Source organism: Perca fluviatilis, chromosome 13 (genome assembly GCF_010015445.1).
Source record: "Perca fluviatilis chromosome 13, GENO_Pfluv_1.0, whole genome shotgun sequence".
In the NCBI taxonomy this organism is placed as follows: domain Eukaryota; kingdom Metazoa; phylum Chordata; class Actinopteri; order Perciformes; family Percidae; genus Perca; species Perca fluviatilis.
Window position 1 is genome coordinate 32,086,377 of NC_053124.1, and position 23,690 is coordinate 32,110,066.

The 23,690-nt window shown below is 39.8% G+C and overlaps 2 long non-coding RNA genes across 2 annotated transcripts; both read right to left on the bottom strand.

Annotated features, from left to right (window-relative positions):
* Nucleotides 1-675: 675 nt before the first annotated feature.
* LOC120571559 lies at nucleotides 676-2,659 on the bottom strand. Its single transcript, XR_005641242.1, has 3 exons — nucleotides 2,593-2,659; nucleotides 1,981-2,076; nucleotides 676-921 (listed from the first exon to the last, which is right to left on the bottom strand). It is a non-coding gene; the product is annotated as an uncharacterized LOC120571559 (long non-coding RNA).
* A 74-nt stretch (nucleotides 2,660-2,733) lies between these two features.
* LOC120571560 lies at nucleotides 2,734-4,669 on the bottom strand. The gene is made up of 3 exons (XR_005641243.1): nucleotides 4,607-4,669; nucleotides 3,256-3,501; nucleotides 2,734-2,802 (listed from the first exon to the last, which is right to left on the bottom strand). It is a non-coding gene; the product is annotated as an uncharacterized LOC120571560 (long non-coding RNA).
* Between the last annotated feature and the right edge of the window lie 19,021 nt (nucleotides 4,670-23,690).

Consider the following 23,690-nt stretch of genomic DNA (forward strand, 5'->3'; position numbering starts at 1 on the left):
AATAAGTTATATGAAATTCCAGTTTAGCAGAAGAAAATGTCACCAATAAGGTGAAGAATAACTGATTGAAGTTCTTACCTGCAGTGACGTTACAGCCCAGAACAAAGGCCAACAGGCAGCTGTGGATATTCACCCTCATCTTTCTACAGACTGAAATGACTCGGTGCACAGAATAACGTCTGATCATCTTCTATTTAAGTTGAGAACAGGAACTGTGTAGTAAAATGGGACGTTGTTTCGCGATAGAAAAAGAAAACACTTCATGCACGCACTTCCCATTATGATCGATGAACACTGATGATGATGAACACAAGTTCTCAAGATTATAAATAGCACATGTGGAAATCATTTGGTGAAGAGCATTGTGAGAAATGAGCTACCGCGCAAATAAAAATGTCATTACTGAAATGTACTCGTACAACTCTGCAGAATCCTCTGAACTTATTTTATTAAAATATTTCCTTATCACAGCAGCGGAACGAAAGCTCAGTGCTCATTGACAGAGGTAACAAAAGATAAATTAGAAAAGGTTTTATTGTCACAATAAGTACATTAATGTGGAATTTGCCTTGGTGAATGGTGCATACTGTACATACACAAACAAAAAAACATATTAAACATTAATATGAAATAAATAATATACATATTAACTGTATTAAAAGAGGCTGAATGGGTTGAGTGCAGAAATGCGAAGAATATATAGTCTGTATCATGTTTCGTCCCTTTGTCAAGTTGTTGTTTTGAGTTCGTATTACATTTTCTGTTTTATTTTCCACTTCCTGTTTTATCTTGAAGGTTTCCTGTTCTCCCTTGTGTTGTCTTGTTTTACTTGCTGATAGTTTTTAGATGCTCTTGTTGCTGCGTGATGGAGGATCAGACATCACTTCCTGTTTCTGCTGTGTGTCGCTTCTGTTTGTCGAGCTGCAAAAGAGAGAAAATAAACATGGACATGATGTTTTCATGCAACTTTTCAGTCAATGTCAACATGTAAAACAGCATTTATGGCAGGGGGTGGGGCAAGAAGGGGGACATGGGGTGGCACTAACCCCCCCCTGAAATATGATTGCCCCCCTCCCCCCCCATCAATCCATTGGGCTAGAGTGCTGTCAATCTGACAATTGAGACTTCCATTGGATCAGAGTTCTGTCACTTGGCTGCCTGTTCTGCCAATCTTCCCAGCCCTTGTCACATGACCAACTAATGTAATAATGAATGTGATGTTATATTTAGAAGAATTACATTATGTTGTTCTATCCTATCCAATATTTTCTTTCCTATATTACTAAGCAGGTTTTCTATGCTGTATTCTGATAAAATGCCCCTCCTCTTGGCCCTCCTTACTGATTATTGATGCCCCCTGTGCCACCCCACTTAAAAAATCCTGTAATCGCCCCTGGTTATGGTAATTATTACATACATGTTCATGGTTATACATCACTTCCAAATTTGGTTTGTTTGTTTGCTTGCAGAATATCTCAAAAAACTACTGGGACAAAGATGTGTGATAATAGCAGCAACAGTTCCCCCATGTGGCCGTTCAAAAAACACTTTACATTGAAGCAAGGGCGTAACTTTGGGTCCAACATTGGGGGCTTTGAGATTTCCAGTTTTGAGCAAAATTGAAATTTTGAGCATCAAACAGAAACACTTAATTTTCTGCATTCTGGTGAACTGTTTTGGAACAATTTATGCTGCAAATGTCTTTTTATGTGTAATTATGTAAAGAAAATTATAATTTTTTTGTAGGGGGGGGGTGCACTAGCCAGTTTTGATTATTGTTGTAACCCCCCTCCCCCCCAATCCCCCTGTAAATCATGCCTATGCATTGGAGTTATACATCCTGAACTGTTTAAGTAATTTCTGATATTATGACAAAGTTTTTTTCAAAATAAAAAAAAACTAAACGTAATTGAATGTTTTTAGTTTCTGAACACGACTTCATTGAAGATGAAGATTAACGTGAGATTAACGTGTACTCACCTTTCCTCCAGGTGGTGACGGTGATGCTGATCATGATGATTAAATAGAGGATTCCAATCACCGTACGAACACACATCTGCCACGGATAAGGAGTCTCTGGAAGACAAGAACCATTCAGAATCAGACCCTCCTCAGGTACACGTATTGGACGACTGATTGAGTTTCACTGACAATGTTGATTCCATATGTAAGACAGAGTTTGGGGACAGTCAGAACATCCTGGAGAAAGTGTATGCCAGTCAGATAGAGCGAGTAATATCTCCTTCTGGTTCGGACATTAAACTTTGTCATTTTTATTTTCTTCGATTGTCAGAACAGCACGAAAGATAAAAACCTTTACAGTTCAGCTGTATACAGGAAAGCTGCGTCCATCATTGGTCACATTAACATCCCCTCTAAACCAGGGTTTTCTCTAGGTTTGTGGAAGACTTAAGTGCATGTATTTGGCGGGGGGTTTAGGAGCCCTCCCTCAAGAAAATGTTTTTCAATTTACAATAATGCAATTTTGCCTCATTTTTGACCATTATTATTTACATATCTGTATCTAAAACGTTGGAAAAGCTAGAGAACATAATAAATACATAACAATCAAAAAGTGTCCTGTCCATTTACCTGCGTTGGTGGATGTTTCAGCTGTTGTATTTCCTGTTGTTGTTGCTGTTGTCGGGGTTGTTGCTGTTGTCAGGGTTGTTGCCGTTGTCAGGGTTGTTGTTGTTGTCAGGGTTGTTGTTGTTGTCTGGGTTGTTGCTGTTGGAGGAAGTGCTGCTGATGTTTGTCTTGTTGTGGTTGTGGTTGTGGTTGTTGTGCGTGGTGCCTTGTTACCTTCAGAGCATGAAAGAGAAGATAAGATCATACATGGCATGGACATACTTTATTACAGATCATAGACGCTGTTTGAAATGGTTGACAGGCTGTGACGTTTCTGTGGTCGGTCATTTTGCAGAGTGTCATGTTTTAAAATACCATTAACCTCAAAGTTTTGTGTGAAGGCAGAAACCTCAGGTTCTTTTTCCACCAGTTTCTATATAAAGGAATAGAGACGATAGACACCACTGCCATGTCTGTACGGCAAATATGAAGCCCCAGCCTGTTAGCTTAGCTTAGCATATAGACTGGAAACAGAGGGGAACAGCTAGCCTGGCTCTGTCCAAAAGTAACAAAAATCTCTTACTAGCAGCTCTAAAGCTCACTGAATGATACATCATATCTGGTTTGTTTATTATGTGTTTACTTCCGCCATATTTCTGTGTTTCTCTCTGATTTCCTGTCTCTTACCTTCGATCACGTGACCTTTGATCACGTTCAGATAAACAGCTGGTTTTCCATCACAGTAGTAAAGTCCAGAGTCACCAGGCTGCACGTCTGTTATAGTCAACGTCTGGTCGACAGGGGAAACATCAAACCTTCTTAGTGGTTTTCCACCAGAGTCTCTGCTCCATGTTGGAACATGTGATGCTCCGACATCATGAGGACATGTCAGAGTGATGCTGGTCCTCTCTGGAGCAGGGACTAGAGTTGTTCCTGAACACAACAAACCTACTGAGTCAGTACAAGCATTGATTCATGTTTATAATGAACCGTCATAAATGTATTACACATGTTCAGTATAAAGTCAGAGGCCATTTGAAGAGTTTTAGGGTTATTTTCACTTAAAATATGCTCCATGTTTATGAGGTTTTAGAGGAGAGATCTTTCCAAATGTGACTACACAAGAACAAGATGACCCTTTCACCATGTTGTTACAATTATAATTAGGGGTCTATTAGGGGGCTAGGGGTCTCTTGACCAAAACAATGGATTGTAAACACGGACTTTTGATGACATTGGGAAGGTGCATGGAATTATGGCAGTTGTAGTTTTTATTGTTAAACATCATCGCTGATTAGTATGCATTCAGTTTATTGATGTTGTAACCTCATAATGTTACCCACCAAGCATTAGCATTAACGTTAGCTACTTGTCAACCAGCACATTGTAGTAATGTTAAGCTGGATCGATATTGATATGTATCAATAAATAAGCTCTCTGCTGTATTGCTGTGTTGCAAAGTGGCATGTAATTAATCACAAAATGATTCCTTGTGGCAGAAAAAGCAGTATTACGGTTACAAGTATTTTTTTTTGTGACATAGTATGATTTACAATTAATCCTGAACGTATCATCTGGGTGCCTGTGTTTTGACGGAAGTTTTGAATAACTAGAAGGGGAAAGGTTATATGTAACCACTGACAGGCAACTAAAGGAAAATAATACATAATGTGTTTTCGTAGTTAGTTGCGTACATTAAAATCTTTATAATTGTAACGAAAAATTTAAACGCCGAAGTGCAGATGTAGGCTGCACCAAAAAGCTCTTTAAATACAGGAAGTAAATATTCCTGCCAATCACAGTGCCATGAATTTAAGACTTGATTTTAAATCCTTGTTCAGACATAAATAATGATTATATTATACTTTACAAAATAGTTGCCATTTACATTTGAAATGTATAATTTCATTATTGTGCCAAAACATATTCTTTTAATCAAACTCTATTGTTTTTATTAAACATTTAGCTTTGAGACATGATTCTGAAAAACGGGAAGAGAAACAGAAAGCAGAACGATTTTATTGGAGTTTGATGTTACCTGATGGGATCACCGTCAGATCTGCAGCTGCTTCATTGTTACAGAAGTATCTTCCAGAGTCTGCGATTACAGGATTTAGAAAGTACAGTGACTTATCAACTAATAAACGATATCGTCTGCCCTGGTTATCAATGTGTTTTATGAGTCTGCCACCTTTAACTGTCAGTATGTTAACTGTGTCTCCATTCCTCTCTCTGCTCCACGTCACGACTCCCTTCACAGAGTGAGGACATCGCAGAGATAACGGATTCTTTTCTTTAACTTTTCATGGATTATTCCTGCAAAAGAAACAAAATTTACAAGAAATAAGAATCTGTTCTCAGATTGTCAGCATTTCTAATATGTATACTCTTTATTGATCCCCAGTGGGGAAATTACAATTTACACTCTGTTGTTATTATACACAGGCCTGAATACACACACACATGCTCAGGTCCTTTACATGCACTAATAGAGAGATGTCAGAGTGAGTGGGCTGTAACTGCTAGCAGGCACCCTGAGCAATGGGGGCTTGCTCAAGAGCACCTTGGCATCGCCCAGGAGGTGATCTGGCATCTCTCCAGCTACCAGTCCACCTCCGTACTTAGGTGCGCCCCCTTCAGAAGCTCCACCCCCAGATTTAGGGACAGATAACTACTGGCCAGCCAGCATATTCACATGTTGCCACCTCCCCTCCCCCCACTACCATCAACTGTCTCCGCCTGTTACTGATTGGCTGGAACAATACTTTGTTGCTCATTCACTCCATTTTCCAGTCAAACAGCCTGGGCTCTGTATTATGACCGCTTTTTTTTCAGCGCACAGAAAATAGAGAGCTAGGAGACCGTGAGGAGATATTCACTCAATTTGACAAAAAGTGTAATGGATTAACATCACTTACTATGCCTTTAATAATAAATAAATACTGAAATTGAAACTGTTATATACAAAATGGCTGTTTAGCATAAGAAAACGGAGGCTGAATGCAGAAAGCAAAAACTATACAGTATGTGTAATGGCAGATGTAGATATATAGATGAGGACGTACGTTTAGAATAGTTTCCCTCAACACGTTAACCTCACACCGACTACAACCTGTTGCATCTCTGGAGTTGAACTACAAATATCATCTTTTAAAACTGATGAGAACGAATTGATTAATTTAAATAATAAAGTCCTTACCTGCATTTATTTAGAATAAAGAAAAATGTGTGATTAATTGTGATTAATTGCGAGTTAACTATGACATTAATGCGATTAATCACGAGTCAATATTTTAATCGTTTGACAGCACTAGTATAGAACAAGTTTGTTTATGTGTTCTGTATTGCGGAATAAAACTTTATTGCCTGTAGTTGAATGATCAAGACTTTCTAAAGCAGTTCCCCTCAACACCTTAACCTCAAACCGACTACAACCTGTTGCATCTCTACAAACATTATCTTTTAAAACTGATGAGACCGAATTGATTAATTTAAAAGATAAAGTCCTTACCTGCAGCGGCCTTATAGCCAAGCACTAAGACGAGCAGGTAGATATTCACCCTCATCCTCACGCAGACTGATGTGACTGATCAGTGATCACAGTTTTCATCTGAAGTGAGAACAGGAACTCGGCTGCTCGCTGTAAAGTGTGAATAGAAACCCACAATGTCGTCTCATATCGATGCCCTCCTCGATTTCCTTCTGTGGTTAATGAAGGCTGATGTTTCATCTAATTTTAAACACAACTCATACATTTGCCACAACTAGACAGTTAACTCAATTTTGTTTGTTTTTTCAAATCAGTCTGTTCTCATGAACTACTCGTTCATATAGTTACAAAAAACAATGCACTGTACAACACTACACAGTAATGGCAGCTGGCCCTTGAGTCCTCTCTTAACGCACCCAGTTTGTTATTGCACTTTCACTAGAAGTAACGAATAACTCCAGTACATTAAAGCTTTAGTGCGTACCTTTTTGATATTATTAAATGTCCGTTACATTCAAGCCGTTGCCAAATGAGTTGCTACAAAGCTAATTAAGACTATCAGCTCCACACAACTCTCTCTGGATTTCTCAGTATGACTATGTTCAGAAGATTGTGGCGTCAGGTGACTTTCTCGTGCGGAAACTCAAGTGAAGATAATGACCTCTTCTGAAGAGTCCATCATGTTTTTTGTGTCCTCCTTGGCTACTAGCAACTGCAGGGGGGTGGTGCGTGATCATGGAAGGATTGTATCGTGTGGTCGCGCCGACAGTGTCAGGGTACAATGGTGGACTCAAATGCACAACTCAGGACGAGGATGAATCAGATCAGATTAAAATTAAAAGATTAAAAACCAGCCCGGTCTCACGCCAGGTCGTGTAATAGTCCCGTTATTTTAATCTATTAATTCGTGGACAGGTTACGTAAATGCCGTTTTTTTCGTGTGCCGATTACGAAATTGAAAGCAATGCATTTTAATGGGAAGCATATTTCGTGATCCCAGAACGTTGACGGTAGCGAGTAGTTGATAAGGCTAAAGTCCGCGTTGGGAGGTTGGCCGGGGTGGTGGATGGGTCAGAAAACACAGGACTTTCACCCCGGAGACCGGGGATCGCGTCCCGCGTGTGGCAGTTCCTTTGTCCCGCGTGTCACGGTTCCTTTCCCCGTTCTTTTTTTTTTCTAACCCCAACCGTCTCGTTATTGTGGCGTTTCATTTCCCCGTTGTTGTGTGCCACTGCGCCCGCGAGTGGCGGCCCGTCCCGTTGTTGTGGCCGGGCGTGGCGGCGCCCGCGGCGGGCGGCGCCCGGCCGCGCGATAGCACCCCCCCGTGGGCGGCCCGTCCGTTGTTGTGCCCGTGGCGGCGCGCCTCATTTCCCCGTTGTCGCGTCCCCCAGAGCAGGTTCGAAAAGCGTGACGTCAAAATCGTAACCTGTCCACGACTTAATAGATTAAAATAACGTGACTATTACACGACCTGGCGTGAGACCGGGTTGTTAAAAACAGACAGGACATTAGTGTTGACTGCTCCTTTTGGAAACTGGCTCCTGAACATGTCTTTTGGCCCTGTAGTTGTCCAACATATTGAATCTGAATTGTCCTCGTCATACCAAAGCTTACTGTTTGTCCAATGCTTCCACCATTAATCTGATCCTGTTAATATCTAACGTTCATATTTACAAGTCTAAGGTTGCTAGCCACAAACCATCCTTTTTTGTCTTTGAAAATTAACTCTAACATTTCATCAATTCAATAATCTAAAACCAAGAAAGCTATTAAAAGCATCAACCTGTATATGTTGATGGAGTGATTTCTGTTCTTTGTGTTCTTTGTGTGCGCTGCCTGTCGCTGAATGCTCTTTCTATACAGGAGAAAAAACATCCATAATGCTCAATCAATATCAGGATGTTCCTATTTGTGAGCCTCGACCATCAGATTCAGCTGCTCTTTGGCCTTTGAAACCATGAAGCGCAGTCAGCGCTGGATGAAGTATTCAGATTACTGCAGTAAAAGTATTAATACCACACTGTAAACATACTCTTACTGTTATAGTTAAAGTCCTGGATTGGAAGTAAACGTGTGTAAGTGTCAGCAGGAGAATGTAGTTGTAGAAGGTGTAAAGGATCCAAACAGTTGTGTGTTTAATGGTCTACAAACAAACACACACACACACACACACACACACACACACAGACACACACAGACAGAGTTGTGTGTTTAATGGTTTCATCATCTCCGCAGACTTGGATGCTGTTATATTGTTGGCTAGTTCACTTTATAATCAAACATCAGATTTTATAAACTACATGTGTTCTGTGTGCAGGAATCTTAATGTGTAAAGTAACTATTAAAGGGGTGATAGAATGCAAAACCGATTTTACCCTGTCATAGTTGAATAACGACAGTTCGGTGGGTAAATAGGACATACATAGAAGCTCAAAGTCCCACTGACACCCCTTTACTATGAAAATCTCATATTTTGAAACTGCTGCTGAAAACGGGCGAATCCCAACAAAGCTGAGTTGCTTACGCAAGCGGCTTCAAAACCGAACCTTAAGAGAACAGTCACGCCCCAACATTTACATAGGCTACACAACTGACCTGAGATCAGGTAGTCTTCTGAATCTAGCTAGGTCACGCAGATCTCTGCTATTCCATTACAAAATTCACTTCTGAAACTTTTTTATGCGAGAAATCAACCATATAAAGCTCAAATATGGGCCGCTTTACGAAAATGGATGGCTAATTGCAAATTTTCTCCGACTGTGTGTCGGAGTTTAGTGCCGGTGTTGGTGCTGCCTGGGTTGCTACATCGCCGCCCTGACCGCAGTGTCGGCGAGCTTGTTACGCCCGCAATCTTTTAGCCCGCAGGTTCCAGTAAATCTTATAATGGGTATGTGTGTTGAGTTATTTAAACAAACAATCGGGGAAATAAAGCCTCTTGTCCGCGAGTCTCATTGATAGAGCCGCGGTTAGATGGAGTCCATCAATGAGAGCTAGCTAGCCTCCTCCTAACTCTGACATTCACAAAAATACATTCAATTGATATCCGAAATCGGACAAGTGTTAGCTAAGCTTTGTAAGACCTTGAGGAACCTGTAATATTCATGCCGTGACGAAATTCAAACTGTAAATATACTTTAGTTATTCGAAAGTGAGCAAGCTGCGATATTTCCCCATTGTAATGAATGGGAGATATAGCAAGCAGCTGCTAGTCCTACAAAGGCAAGGCAAGACAAGGCAAGGCAGCTTTATTTGTATAGCACATTTCAGCAACAGGGCAATTCAAAGTGCTTTACATAAAACATTAAAGAGCAGTTAGAAAACAATTTTAAACAATTTTAAAACATTAATAAACAAATTAAAACAAGAATAAAATTGATAGTGCAGTATAAGAATAAAAGTTACAGTGCAGTATAAGAAATTAAAGTTAATAAAATAGATTATTTAAAGAAAAGCAACATCAAAAAGATTGGTCTTTAGCTTAGATTTAAAAGAACTGAGAGTTTGTTCCAGATATGTGGAGCATAAAAACTGAATGCTGGTTCCCTCTGTTTAGTTCTGACTCTGGGGACAACAAGTAGACCTGTCCCAGACGACCTGAGAGGTCTGGGTGGGTCATAGTGTAGTAGCAGATCAGAAATGTATTTTGGCCCTAAACCGTTTAGTGATTTATAAACCAGTAAAAGTATTTTGAAATCAATTCTTTGAGGCACTGGAAGCCAGTGTAAAGACTTCAGTACTGGAGTGATGTGATCCACTTTCCTGGTTTTAGTGAGGACTCGAGCAGCAGCGTTCTGAATCAGTTGCAGCTGTCTGATTGATTTTTTAGGGAGACCTGTAAAGACACCGTTACAGTAGTCAAGTCTACTGAAGATAAAAGCATGGACAAGTTTTTCCAGATCTTGCTGAGACATAAGTCCTCTAACCCTTGATATATTTTTAAGGTGATAATATGCTGATTTTTTAATTATGTTAATGTGGCTGTTAAAATTTAGGTCTGAGTCCATGACTACACCAAGATTTCTGGCTTTGTCTGTTGTTTTTAACATTGTCGTTTGAGCTTGACTTTCAATCGTTCCTCTTTTGCTCCAAAAACAACCACCTCCGTGTTTTCTTCATTTAATTTAAAAAAGTTCTGGCACATCCAATCATTAATTTGTTCAATGCACTTATTTAATTGTTGTATTGGACTATAGTTCCCTGGCGATAAGGTTATGTAAATTTGTGTGTCATCTGCATAACTATGGTAAGTTATTTTGTTGTTTTCCATAATCTGAGCCAGTGGAAGCATGTAGATGTTGAACAGAAGAGGCCCCAGAACTGAGCCTTGGGGAACTCCGCACGTCATGTTTGTATGCTCAGATGTATAATTACCTATAGACACAAAGTAGTCCCTATTCTTTAAATAGGATTCAAACCACTTTAGTACTGAGCCAGAAAGACCAACCCAGTTTTCCAATCGGTCAAGCAATATGTCATGGTCTACTGTATCAAATGCAGCACTAAGATCAAGTAATACTAAGACTGAAATTTTGCCACTATCTGTGTTTAAGTGGATGTCATTAAAGACTTTAACAAGAGCCGTCTCAGTGCTGTGGTGTGGTCGAAAACCTGACTGGAAGGCATCAAAACTGTTGTTTAGCAATAAGAAAAGATTGAGTTGTTGAAAAACCACTTTTTCTATGATTTTACTTGAAAATGGAAGGTTTGATATTGGCCTATAGTTGCTCATTAGTGTCGTGTCTATATTGTTCTTTTTTAGGAGTGGCTTGATGACTGCAGTTTTCAGGGCCTGTGGAAAGATACCTGAGAGCAGAGATGTGTTTACAATCTGTAGAAGATCAGAAGCCAAACACTTCGAAACATTTTTGAAAACACCCGTTGGTAGAATATCAAGGCAACAGGAGGAGGTTTTCAGATGTTGTATAATGTCCTCCAGGTTTTTAAGGTTGATCGTATGAAATTGTGTCATGTTAGAATTTGTTTTGCGTGCATACTGTGACAACACATATCCTGTACTTGATATGGAGGCACTGACTGTTTGTCTAATTTTCTGAATTTTGTCTGTGAAGAAGGAGGCAAAGTCGTTGCAAGCCTTGGTAGACAACAGTTCAGATGCTACCGGTACTGGAGGGTTTGTTAATCTATCAACAGTAGCAAACAAAGCACGTGAATTATTATTGTTTCTGGCGATAATGTCAGAGAAAAAGGACCGTCTTGCATTTCTTAGTTCCAGATTATAAATGCGAAGTCTCTCTTTATAAGTGTTATAATGGACCTGGAGATTAGATTTTCGCCAACTGCGTTCAGCTTTTCGACACTCTCTTTTTTCTGTTCTCACACCTATAAAATTTCTCCATGGAGATCTTTTCTTACCAGAGACAGTTTTGACCTTAGTGGGAGCAATAGCATCAATAACATTCGTAATTTTACAGTTGAAATTATCTACCAGCTCAGTGACTGAGGCCCCAGTGAGGGTTGGTGTAGCGGAGAAAAGCTGAATGAATGATTCACTGGTGTTTTCAGTAATATACCGTTTTCTGATTAACTTTGTTTGAACACTTTTGGGCACAGAGATAGTGCTGTTAAAGAAAACACAGGAATGATCAGAGAGAGCAACATCAGTCACCACAACCTTGGGAATGTTCAGACCCTTGGAGATAATCAAGTCCAGAGTGTGCCCCTTATTGTGCGTGGGCTGTGTCACATGCTGAGTCAGTCCATAGCTCTCAAAAACACAACACAGTTCTTTGGTCCCTCGGTCCTGGGGGTTGTCAACATGAATGTTAAAATCACCAGCAATAATTACACGGTCAAAGTTAATACAGATTATAGACAGCAGTTCATTAAAATCGTCAAAGAAGGATGCACAGTATTTAGGTGGCCTGTAGATATTTAGAAGTACAGCTTGAGGGGAGGATCTTAGCTGAAGAGCCACATATTCAAAAGAAGCAAAATTTCCATCCGTCATTAAACAAAATGGCGACTCCACCTCCTTTCTTATTCACTCTATTCTCACTCATTAAACTAAAGTTAGGGGGGGCTGACTCAATGAGAACAGCAGCACTGTTATTATGGTCCAACCAGGTTTCAGTTAAAAACATAAAATCAAGATTGTTCTTGATAATGAAATCATTGATTAAAAATGATTTTCCTGCCAAAGATCTAACGTTTAGTAGGGCTAGTGTTAGTGCGTTTTCATTTTTTGGGACAGACTGTGGCTGACGAGGAATGGATGCTAAATTTGCAAAGTTTGCAGTTACGTGCTTATTCGCCATTCTTTTTCTATTACCTATCACAACATAAATTGTGGAAGAACCTAATACGCAGGGCCCAGGCTTGTCTTGGAAAGAGTCATGAGTGCTACTATGCATGCAGCCTGGACCCGGCCCATATCAGTTAATGCTTACTGCATTTTGCACACAAGCATCCTTATCAGTTTGGGGAGAAGGAGTTAGCTGCCGTCCTTGAGGGGGCAGAGGTGCCTGGCGTTTTACGATGGGAGAAGGAAGGGGGGCATACTTGGTTCCAGCATTTACCAGCTGCTTCATCTGGTCAGTGAACTCCAACATGGGGATGGGGGAAAGAGGGGAGAGCGACATATCCTTAAAGAGGTCCTCATAGCTGTCGTGGTTGTCACAGGGGCTTGAGGAGTGTTGCACGGGTGAGAAGGGGTGTTGAGATTTCTCATCTCCGGTCTTTGGTCTCCCATGGTCAAATCTTTGCTCAGGTGGGGGCTGTGGTGGCTCACTGCCGCACTTTGTTGTTGTGTCTTCCTCTTGTTTTGGTTCATCTTGTCTCGTGCCCTTGGCCAAGGGAGCAGATGTGTAAAGTAGGCTAGAGGTGAACAGCTTTACTCCTGGCTTGTTAAGGAATAGTCCATCTGCTTTAAAAAGATGTCTGCAGCCCCAGAAAATGTTAAAATTGTCAATGAACTGCAGAGAATGGTTGGTACATGCATTTGAAAGCCATCTGTTCAGTGCCAACAGTCTGCCGAATCTCTCTGCTCCTCCTCTGACTGGCGGTATAGGGCCACTGATAAACACCTTTGCGTTTAGGGAGTTGACTGCGTTCAGCAGATTCATAAAGTCACGATTCAGCACTTCAGACTCTTGCTTTACAACATCATTTGACCCTATATGCAGTATAATGTTCTTCACAGTTGGGTGTGCTGCTATGATATCCTGGATTCTTTGGGCCAAATCAGAGACCATGTCTTTGGGAAAACAGAGTATTTTGGTGTTTTTACTGCTTTTTATATCTTTCACAGCAGAGTCACCCACAATCAGAGTTTGGGGCCCAGTCGTTAGCTTTCCTGTAGCTTTTTATTTTCTTGTATGCTCAGTCCTTACCCTGCTGTGTGACGATGAGACGTAATCCAGGTTATGTCCAGTGTCCTGCAGCAGAGGAGCAAATCTGTTCTTCACCTGCACACTCAGTTGTTGGGGAGGCATTTTGTTGCTGATTTTCCCTTTTGCAGTTGTCCACGGCTGTGTCCTACTAAGTATAGGGGTTGAAGAGGCACTCTGCCTAGGTGGTAATGCAGGCCAGCCGGTCATATCACAAATCTCAGGGCGCTGTGCTCTGCCCGTTAGTCGTCCTCCCTTTTCCCAGGAAAATGATTTACTCTTAGGCTTTGCACCAAAAGAGTTCCAGGGAGGACTGCCACTTGTTGATTTATTATCCGTTCCACAGCCCTCTTGTTTCTTTGTGGTCTTGCTGGTGCTAGTTAGCCGTGTGTTAGCATGCTTTTGTCCATTGTTTTTGGTCACTGGTAAAGTGGTGTCATTTCCACATGATCCGTTCACTTCCAGGTTTACTTCTAACCGGTAAATTTTGGTTTCCAGAACTGCAATCTTCTGAAGGAGTTTGTAGTAGTCCTCTATGGAGAAGGGTGGCATCTTGCTGCTAATTAGCTTTAGCTACAGTCACTTTAGGACAGGCTTGAGCTATTGGTAGGCCTCGGTCACGCAGAAAAATGTTCAAATATGACAATAGCCTACTATGTCTACAAAAAATGTATAGTCCAGTGATTTATAAGTATCCAGGAGCCGCTGCTCATAGTTTCTCTCAGAGGAAAAGCAAGATTATCAGCAGAAATATGCAAGCAGAAGCAGGAGCAAGCAGTAGAGCGTCTGCACTGTAAGAAGCAGGAAGGGAAAGACGCCTCGCGTTCATAAAAATGCCTTAAAATCAAATCGGACACAACGGTTAGCTTTATAAGACATTGGGGAATGATGTTGTATAAGTGGCGTGACGAAATTCAAACTGTAAATATAATTTAGTTATGGCGACAGTGTAGCTAGCTAGCTGCGGTATTTCCCCATTGTAATGAATGGGACATATAGCAAGCAGCTGCTGGTCCTACAAAGACGCCTCGCGTTCATAAAAATGCCTTAAAATCAAATCGGACACAACGGTTAGCTTTATAAGACATTGGGGAATGATGTTATATAAGTGGCGTGACGAAATTCAAACTGTAAATATAATTTAGTTATGGCGACAGTGTAGCTATTGTTGAAGTTAAAAAGTTTAAACACAATGTACTTGCTAGATCTAATCAAATAACTACACTAATCAGCATTTGATTGCCTCACCCAAAAGCTAGCTTCTAAAGAATTAATTAGGTCATGGCTGTTATTTAGCATACTGTAGGAGACTCATTGTCCCCACAGGAAAGGTAACTGCTAGACGTGATTAGAACAAAGGAAATGCAAACTCTGTAAACTTGAATACAATCAACACTTCCATGATAATCAACCTTAGTCTGTGACCTGGAGTAAACCTAAATTCAGGTGTGTCCTTATCCTGAGGGAGAGGATAAATGGGGGCTCCTGAGATGATCTCAGGACTGTTCTTCTGTGACTCCACAAGAGAAGCATGAGAGCAGTCCGCTGTCAGCTGCAGTGTAACATTTGTGTTTTCATGTTTTATGTTTAATTGTGTCTTGACTGTCGTTTTCATGTTGTTTTATTAAACCCTCTTGCTTGACTTCCAATTAGACCCGAGCCTCTCCTTCGTCCTCAGAAATCTAAGAACACGTCATTTAGGTTTTTCTAACAACGTGATTTTTCGGGGACAAAAGGAAAAAAGGCGAATTGAAAAACTGGAGTGCTGACTGCTGATCTCTCACACAGGGCCCGAAACTGAAAGGTGAGCCAGAACCTGTTTTTATCGAAAATCTGCAATAGTTAATTTAGAAAAATTTAGGTGGGAGAGATCAGCAGCGTCAAACTCGTAAGTGTATTAAAATCCCAATTGAAAACGATAAGTCAAGGCAATGTATGTGATTTTGTGTGATTTGTATGTGTTAAAGCTTAAAAAGCCTGAAAGAAGGTCCATGGTATAGTAAATGCACAGGAACCGACCGGGACGGGAGACCCGAGTAGCGTTTGAGCCGCGTGCAAGTAGGAGTCCGTTTGAATCGGCCGGGTCAGAACCAAAGAATAAATTAAAAATTTAAGGTGCACCAACATTAGGTTGAAATCGTTTGAGTCGTGTGCAAAATTACAGGTCCATTTGAATTGGCCGGGTCAGAACCAAAGAATACATTTTAAATAGAAAGGCCGGGGGACGGCGACAGAAAATTAGTTTCTGTGAAGGCACGGAAGAAAACATTTAGACTTTTTTAAAGCCAGTGTAAACAGCTGTGAAGGATAAGACTTGGTAATGCTGATCTTGCGGCGACGGCGGGGATAAAGCGCCATTGGAAGATACTTCAGTTTTCCTCGTGACCCATGGTATGGAAATAGGAAAATCAATTTAATATAGGTATAGTCGAATTGTGTAAAAAACACTTAGGAAATTGTACAGAGGCCTACTGTAAATATTTTTGAAATAGAATTGTGGTGTTGGGATTTGAGTCCGAGGCAGAGACTCCGCGCTGTGTGTGTTTTGTGAAAAATTGTAAATAAGATTGTTTTTGTTTGAAATCGAGAGCGTGCAGCTCAGCAGCGTTGATTGTGATTGTAAAATAACTCATTGTATAAATAAGATTGGTTTGTTCAATTGAGAGCGTGCAAGCTCAAGCAGTGTGGTTTTAAACAGAAAAAAGCGTCCATTAGCACCTATTCTGAAAATGTGGGGTGGATTCTTAAACTAAAAAAAAAAAAAAAAAAAAAAAAAAGTGATCATCTTTGAGCTTTACTCTGTGGAGGAAAGGGCTTGAAAATACTTGGTATTAATCAGATTTTGTCACTACAAAGTACAAAGAAAAATTGCCTGTCCCTGTGTGGCAGAACGAACAGTGGCTTCAACAGGGGGACAAAGTAACTAACTAATTGCGAGCAAAATTACATAGGTTATTTGTTTACGAGTTTGTTTTTGTTTTTAAATTTTTTCTAAGATTTCTAAATTTTCTTTTAGAAGTCAGGGATAGACTAATCAACATCATGGCAGAACCAGTCCTGCCACAACCAAACCTCATGCTGTACCAGCAACCCCACAAAAAGGAAAGCGTAGAAACAGAACAAGAGGATTCTTTGGCTGCTTCATCTGCGGGCAGCTTACACACTGGGCCAGAGATTGTCCTATCAGGGGTCCCCCAGCACAAATACCTTATGATTACAACAGACAATTGGTATGTCTACAGACAAACAAGAGGCTTGAATTAACTGAAGAAAATATACAGAGAATGCAGGAACAGGCAAGCATCTGTGAGCAAAACCAGTGGCTTTTAAAAGGTGCAAAAAAGTCAGAACAAGGTCTTTGGAGATCGCATGATGGCCGCGCGGTGGCACCTGCAAAACTCTGTCATTTGTTAAATAACTGTAAAAAGTGGAATGCTAACAGAGGGAGATTCTACAACTGCCAGGGCTGCCCACAGATAGCTCAGTGTTGGATTTGTGGAAGATAAGAGCAGCAGATAATAAGGACTCTCACTAATTTTACTCAAGTTCTTCTTCACAGGTCCAAATCTGTCACCGGAGCACCACAGAACGACACCAACTCAGGACAGGCCCCCTCCCAAACTGAAAGAGGTTAGAACTAATTTGACCACGCTGTGAACAAAAAAGTAGGTTTTGATTGGCATAATGATGAATTATGAATAGACACAACCACCCAGAAAAAATTGCTTCTGTTAGTTTGGTAAACTCATTCAAGAACCCTTTTTGAATTTTGTCCCACAGTTATCTCCTTTGATTTGAACCAGAAGTTTTACCAGTAAAACAGAATGGAGTATGAACTGAGTAAAATTAAAATGTAATCAAATGATTAGTTTCATTTAGATTTCTTTAAACTTTAAATCCATGTTTCTGTTCCTTGACTAAGTTTCAGTTATTCTTCCAACAAACAAACTCTTAGAGTATTGTCTCCTGTGTTAATGAAGGACTGTCTAGGAGACACAGGGGGGTGTTCACACCTCATTCAATGCAATAGATGCAGATTTCCTGAGTGAAGGATTGAATCATTGTCTGAACTATTAGATATGTTCCCCCATGCCAGAATATTTTGTAATTGAAATAAGGGATTAATCATTATATTCTAAGTAGGTTACTGGATTTTGAGTTTGTTTTTCTTCTGCTACATTTTTAATACATTTTACTTTGATCCTTCTGTTATCTTTTTCTTTTCTTTTACTTTTTGGCTTGTTGCTTTTGAGTAGGACTGTGTTGGAGTGATTGAGCATTCCAGGGAGTTCTCTGAAAAGGGAAAAAATAATTTGAGAGTCAAGGTAGTAGTTTTTCCATTGATATTTCTTTATGGTTTGTTGATTTTATTTATTTTTTATTTTTTCTATTCCCTAGTTTATACATATTTTAGAGAGTTGAGGATTTGGATAGTTTTCTGTGCAGGCCACACAGAATACTACACATATCTTCTTCTTCTCAGAGTATGGAACGGAGCACAAAGTGACACGTGACTTATATAGAAATTGATTTGCTCAAAAATAGCAACTTGCTGATCAAGTTTGTCAAAATTGTCTGAAGTAATAGTAAAAGATGAATCAAGCAGCCCATTTCCCCATTGAGAAAGAAAAAATTGTGAAGTTTTTATTTTTTGTTTTTTTGTTTTTGTAATTGATGATCTGTACTGTATGTTTACAATGGACTCATGACTTTTGGGATCATTTATTGTGTTATGGACTAAGCGTGTTGCCCATTGTCTTAAGGACTTTGGAAAACACAGATGACAAAGGAAATTTCTCCTCTATGAGAAATTTAATGGACAAATCAAGGACAAACTATCAATAATATGACTTTTCGCAAGGCAGTGTGTTGGCATATCACAGCCATTTTATTCACAGGTGAAAGCAGCCTCCAGATTCCTGCTGATGAAGTCATTCAACCTGATGATGTCATCTGTTCGAGGAGATCAAGGAATCCAGGTCAGATTCATGCAAGGTGCAGCAGGACACCAGCGCTGCAGTGGAGTGGGAGACGCATAACAAGGATCCATGTTCGCACTTCAACAACAGTCCAGCAGAGTGTCAAGGGGAGCCCGGGTTCAGACACCGGAGAGAACCAGCGATGCTGACTTCTGCTGACTTCCTGCGGTGGTTTCCTGACAGAGCAAGGAGACTGGATCCCACTCCCTGACCCTGGGCCTGCTGACACACCAAAAAAGCTAAGGATGGTTTTTCCTACAGGTGCTGGAGCAAGCAGCACACACAGCTGATCCACCTTCATGTTTCAGAAACAGGAGGGATAAGGAGGAAGAGACCAGTGATGACATCCACGAGGTGTCATACATGGTTTACCAACGCCAACAAGGGGAGCGGAGGAGAATTGGGTCAGCGGTAAATCCACAAAGGAGACCCTGGGCTCCCTCTGATCTGTCACCTTCCAGTCAACTGTTAAAGGGCCAGAATTTTCAGCCAATTCTTCGGACAGAAAGGATGAGGGCATTCTTTACAGCAGCTGCAGCCAAGCTGAAGTTAGTCAATTGACGGTCGCCAGCAGCCCCGCTGTAAGGTTTTTGGCGTTTGCCACCTGATGCTGGCTGCATGAGAATGAACCAGCGATCCGAGATTTTCTCCCAATTTTCAGATTGGACAACAAGGAACTCTCAAAAATCTTGATTTCAGACTTTTTTCCCAGTGTGCATCTTTCACTACAGAATGGACAATGATGAAGAATGTTTTTCTGTGCTCGCCTCCCATCTGAACTGACAATATATATTGAAGTATGTGTGTATTTAGTTTTTAGCTCTTTTGTGATTAGGATCACAAAGATCAAACCTAATGCCCACCTGATTGCATTACAGATTTGAGACCACCAGTTATAACTTGTATAGTATTTGCAGTGCTGGAATGTAGAATTTGGTTTTATCCGTTTTTTCTTTGATTTCTAAGATTTTTAAGATTGTTTTTACCTGGTCAACAGCTTTAATATCTTCTGCTTTAATTGAGTGTATCTGTTTTTGTTTCAAATGGAATGCTAGTCACTAATCACTGAGTAAAACCAACTAAACATATTTTGTTAAGAGAAAATAACCTTCTTGATACAAGATGAGGAGTCAGATAATGAGGTCAGAGAAGGACATGAATTTCTTTTATAAATTATGATTTAGTTCTTACAACTTTTCTAATGTATACATTTTTGTTGGATTTTTATGTTTATGTAATGACATTGTTTTCATTTAACATTCATAGTGTTTTCACACCAAAGGTGTGAAAAATGAGGGATTGTTGAAGTTAAAAAGTTTAAACACAATGTACTTGCTAGATCTAATCAAATAACTACACTAATCAGCATTTGATTGCCTCACCCAAAAGCTAGCTTCTAAAGAATTAATTAGGTCATGGCTGTTATTTAGCATACTGTAGGAGACTCATTGTCCCCACAGGAAAGGTAACTGCTAGACGTGATTAGAACAAAGGAAATGCAAACTCTGTAAACTTGAATACAATCAACACTTCCATGATAATCAACCTTAGTCTGTGACCTGGAGTAAACCTAAATTCAGGTGTGTCCTTATCCTGAGGGAGAGGATAAATGGGGGCTCCTGAGATGATCTCAGGACTGTTCTTCTGTGACTCCACAAGAGAAGCATGAGAGCAGTCCGCTGTCAGCTGCAGTGTAACATTTGTGTTTTCATGTTTTATGTTTAATTGTGTCTTGACTGTCGTTTTCATGTTATTTTATTAAACCCTCTTGCTTGACTTCCAATTAGACCCGAGCCTCTCCTTCGTCCTCAGAAATCTAAGAACACGTCATTTAGGATTTTCTAACACTAGCTAGCTGCGGTATTTCCCCATTGTAATGAATGGGACATATTGCAAGCAGCATCCACAAAGGGTGACTTTGCCCTGGGTATGGAGCCCAGCAGGCTGCCGCTTTCTCGTCAGACTGTGTGGAGCTCCTAAAGTCCGACACGTCTTACCAAATTTGCAATTAGCCATCAAATTTTGTAAAACGGCCCATATTTCAGCTTTATATAGTTGATTTCTCGCTTAAAAAAAGTCTCAGAAGTGAATTTGGTAATGAAACATTGCAGTGTCTGGAATATGAGATTCTGTCGCTTCTCTAATGTATGTGTATTGGGGATTCGCTCAACCAATCAGCGCGCGTCTCTAATATGTGGTAAGTGGTAAGTTAGCCAACCAATCAGCGTGCAGCTCATCTAAATATTCATGACCATACCATATTTGGAAGAAAAGCTCTTGTTACAAATGGGGCCAAAACACAGGGATGCATAAGGGCCCATAAAATATCAAACAAATAAAAAAAAAAAAAAAAAAATAAAAAAAAAAAAAAAAAAAAAAAAAAAAAAAAAAAAAAATAAAAAGAACTAAACCAAAACTGTAACAATGAACTATCCCCTAAAAATTTTTTTTTTTTTAATATAATAAAATGTAGTTTTTTTTTTAAGAAATGTAATGGTAACTAAAGTTAACATATTAACTGTAATGGTTAAATAAAGTAATATAAAATGTAAAACAGATGAATGTAGTGGAATAATAATAGTAACTATTAAAAACTAAAAGATGAATGTAATTAGTGGAATGTAACTAGAAACAGTTGAATATATGTAAGGAGTAACTAAAGTAACTAGTAACTAAAGTGTAACAATAAATGTAATGGAAGTGGAACAGATTAATGTAGTGGAGTAACTAAAGTAACTAGTAACTAAAGCTGTAACAGATGAATGTAGTGGAGTAAAAAGTACAATATTTCTCAAATATGAAGATATAAAGTACAAGTAGGTCAACATTTGGACAGAAGGACAGTACTGGAGTAAATGTACTTAGTTACACTCCAGCCCTGAGAGTGGTGAACAGCACACAGGTCAGGCTCAGGCTGAAGGTGGGCGGAGCTTACATGTGAATGACATGCACGCTCATCTTTTCTACCAATAAGAATGATGAAGCTGTCATTAGTCCGGCCCTAACAGGAGGAAGATGTCAATCAATCAGTGTAGCCCCGCCCACCCAATCAGCCAGATGACCTGAAACAGCTGTGTGGCTGTTGATCCTGTAGCTTAGCAGTTTCCTCCAGACCTGTTGGACAGCAGACTGCTCAACTAAACCATGGTGAGTCTCTTTGAATCTCCAAACAGTGTGCTCTGTTTAACAAGAACACAACTTTAACTCCCAGTTAGCGTCCCATTTAGCAGGAACCATGACTTACATTGCTGAGTGACTGAATTATTAATTATGTATGAAACAGACTTTTAGAATTGTGAAGGCTCTGTCTTTGAGAACGCAATAAAGGGAGATTTCAGTGGTTTTCTAATGTAGACCAAATTAGACCAGGGGTCTCAAAACTGGGCCGGAAATGTGCGTACGCCACTTCCCACGCAAAGGTTGTGATTTATAAAAAATAAAAAAAACTTGACGGGAGACTGTGCGGTCCTCCAAACTCTGCGTACCCACATTTTGGAGACAATGGGGAATTGGCGACGCAGATGGTGAGGTGGTGAACTGAAGTCAGACTGCAGAAAGTAAATGTGGGAATAACGATTACTCATAATATTTTTAAGTATTGATGCCTCACGCACATTATTTCACTCCATTTCATCCACTTTACCATGAAGATGAAATCCAGGAGCGTTATTTGCGGTTGTACTGAGTGATAATTGTTCCATAAACACCTCCAACTCAAATCTTAAATAAAAAGGTGTTCTTAATATTTAATCAGCGCTGTCTCGCCGTCACAGTCTGCTACGGAGCGCAGGAGTATGGAGGAAATATTTATTCATAATTCAAATTGAAAGTCCAAAGAGAAATTGAAAGTCCAAAGAGAAAACAAATCAAGATCAAATTAAAAATATTCTTTTTTTTTTTTATTTTCCATTTGGCTTTGGCTTTTGAATTTAATATTTGGCCTTTGAATTTCAATTTAACATTGGCTTTTAATTTTCATTTAATATTTGGCATTTCAATTTCCATTTAACATTGCCTTTTCGTTTGGACTTGACCCATGTCAATGTAAATGAGGAGGCGTGGCCCAAAGGCTGGTGGGAGGGTCTGAAACAAAAGGGGTGCAGAGGCACCTTATGAACAGCAAGGGGAGCTGACTGCTGGGGAGCATCTGTCTGCAGCTTCAGGCTTGATGGCCTCTTATTTCACATGATAGAAAATGATGATGTAGGCTAAACACAAACGACATTTCATGCAACAACAGTGAAGTTTTCATGTAGTTACTATAATTGGGCCTGTGTTAGTGAGGACTAGATTAGGACTGTATTTAAAGCTGATTCTGGTTCCCAACTTCGCCCCAGGTGTGTCTGTTTAAAACACGAAATTGAAATTCAAAAGCCAAATATTAAATGAGAGTTAAAAGCCAATGTTAAATTGAAATTCAAAAGCCAAATATTAAATTCAAAAGCCAAATGGGGGAAAAAAAAATATATATATATATATTTTTAATTTGATCTTGCTTTGTTTTCTCTTTGGACTTTCAATTTGAATTATGAATAAATATTTCCTCCATACAGGAGAAGGAGATGGCCCGACTGCATGGAATACAGGATAGCATCGAATACCCTAGCATTAGATAACAGCAGAACACAGTGTAAATAACAAAATCTGTCTATAATACGGTGCATATATCCTCAAATGTCATAGTCTGAAAATACAGTCGTTATAAGCTCTCGCGCAATCGTTACCCTTAATGTCCTCGTTATCGGTCCAAACTTTAATACTGTTCATAACAAAACCTGCATGAAGAAAAGTGTGTTTGCTTATTATACTTGTATATCGGTGTTGGGGGTACCACTAGTTAGTAGATGCTGTGATTTTGGCAAGGTGTTAACAATCACAAATCGTTGTAAACATATAAATACTGCATTGAACCGTCCCCGTGCGTAATGCTGGATGACGCCACTGCTGGCCCTGCAGGAGGACTAACCCCCAATAGAAAATCGGGAGAAAAAGACTTTCTTTTTTATTTTTTTTATTTTATTTTTTTTTTTGGTTAAAAAAATGCTACCACTAATCATCGGATACTTATTATAATTTCACAGTCAGAATCCTGTTCTCCTGTTGGGCGGTTCTGTTCTCCATTGAGGCTGGAGTTAACAATGGAGAACTGCAAGTGGCTAATGCAGCACATCGCACAAAAGGTATCTAATTATCCCTCTACATATTTATACAACGGTCTGATTGAAATGACAGTTTTAAGACAAACAACATTTACAACGTATCTGATTTGAAACGGTTGGTTATCAGTTTAATCCATGCACTTTTCTC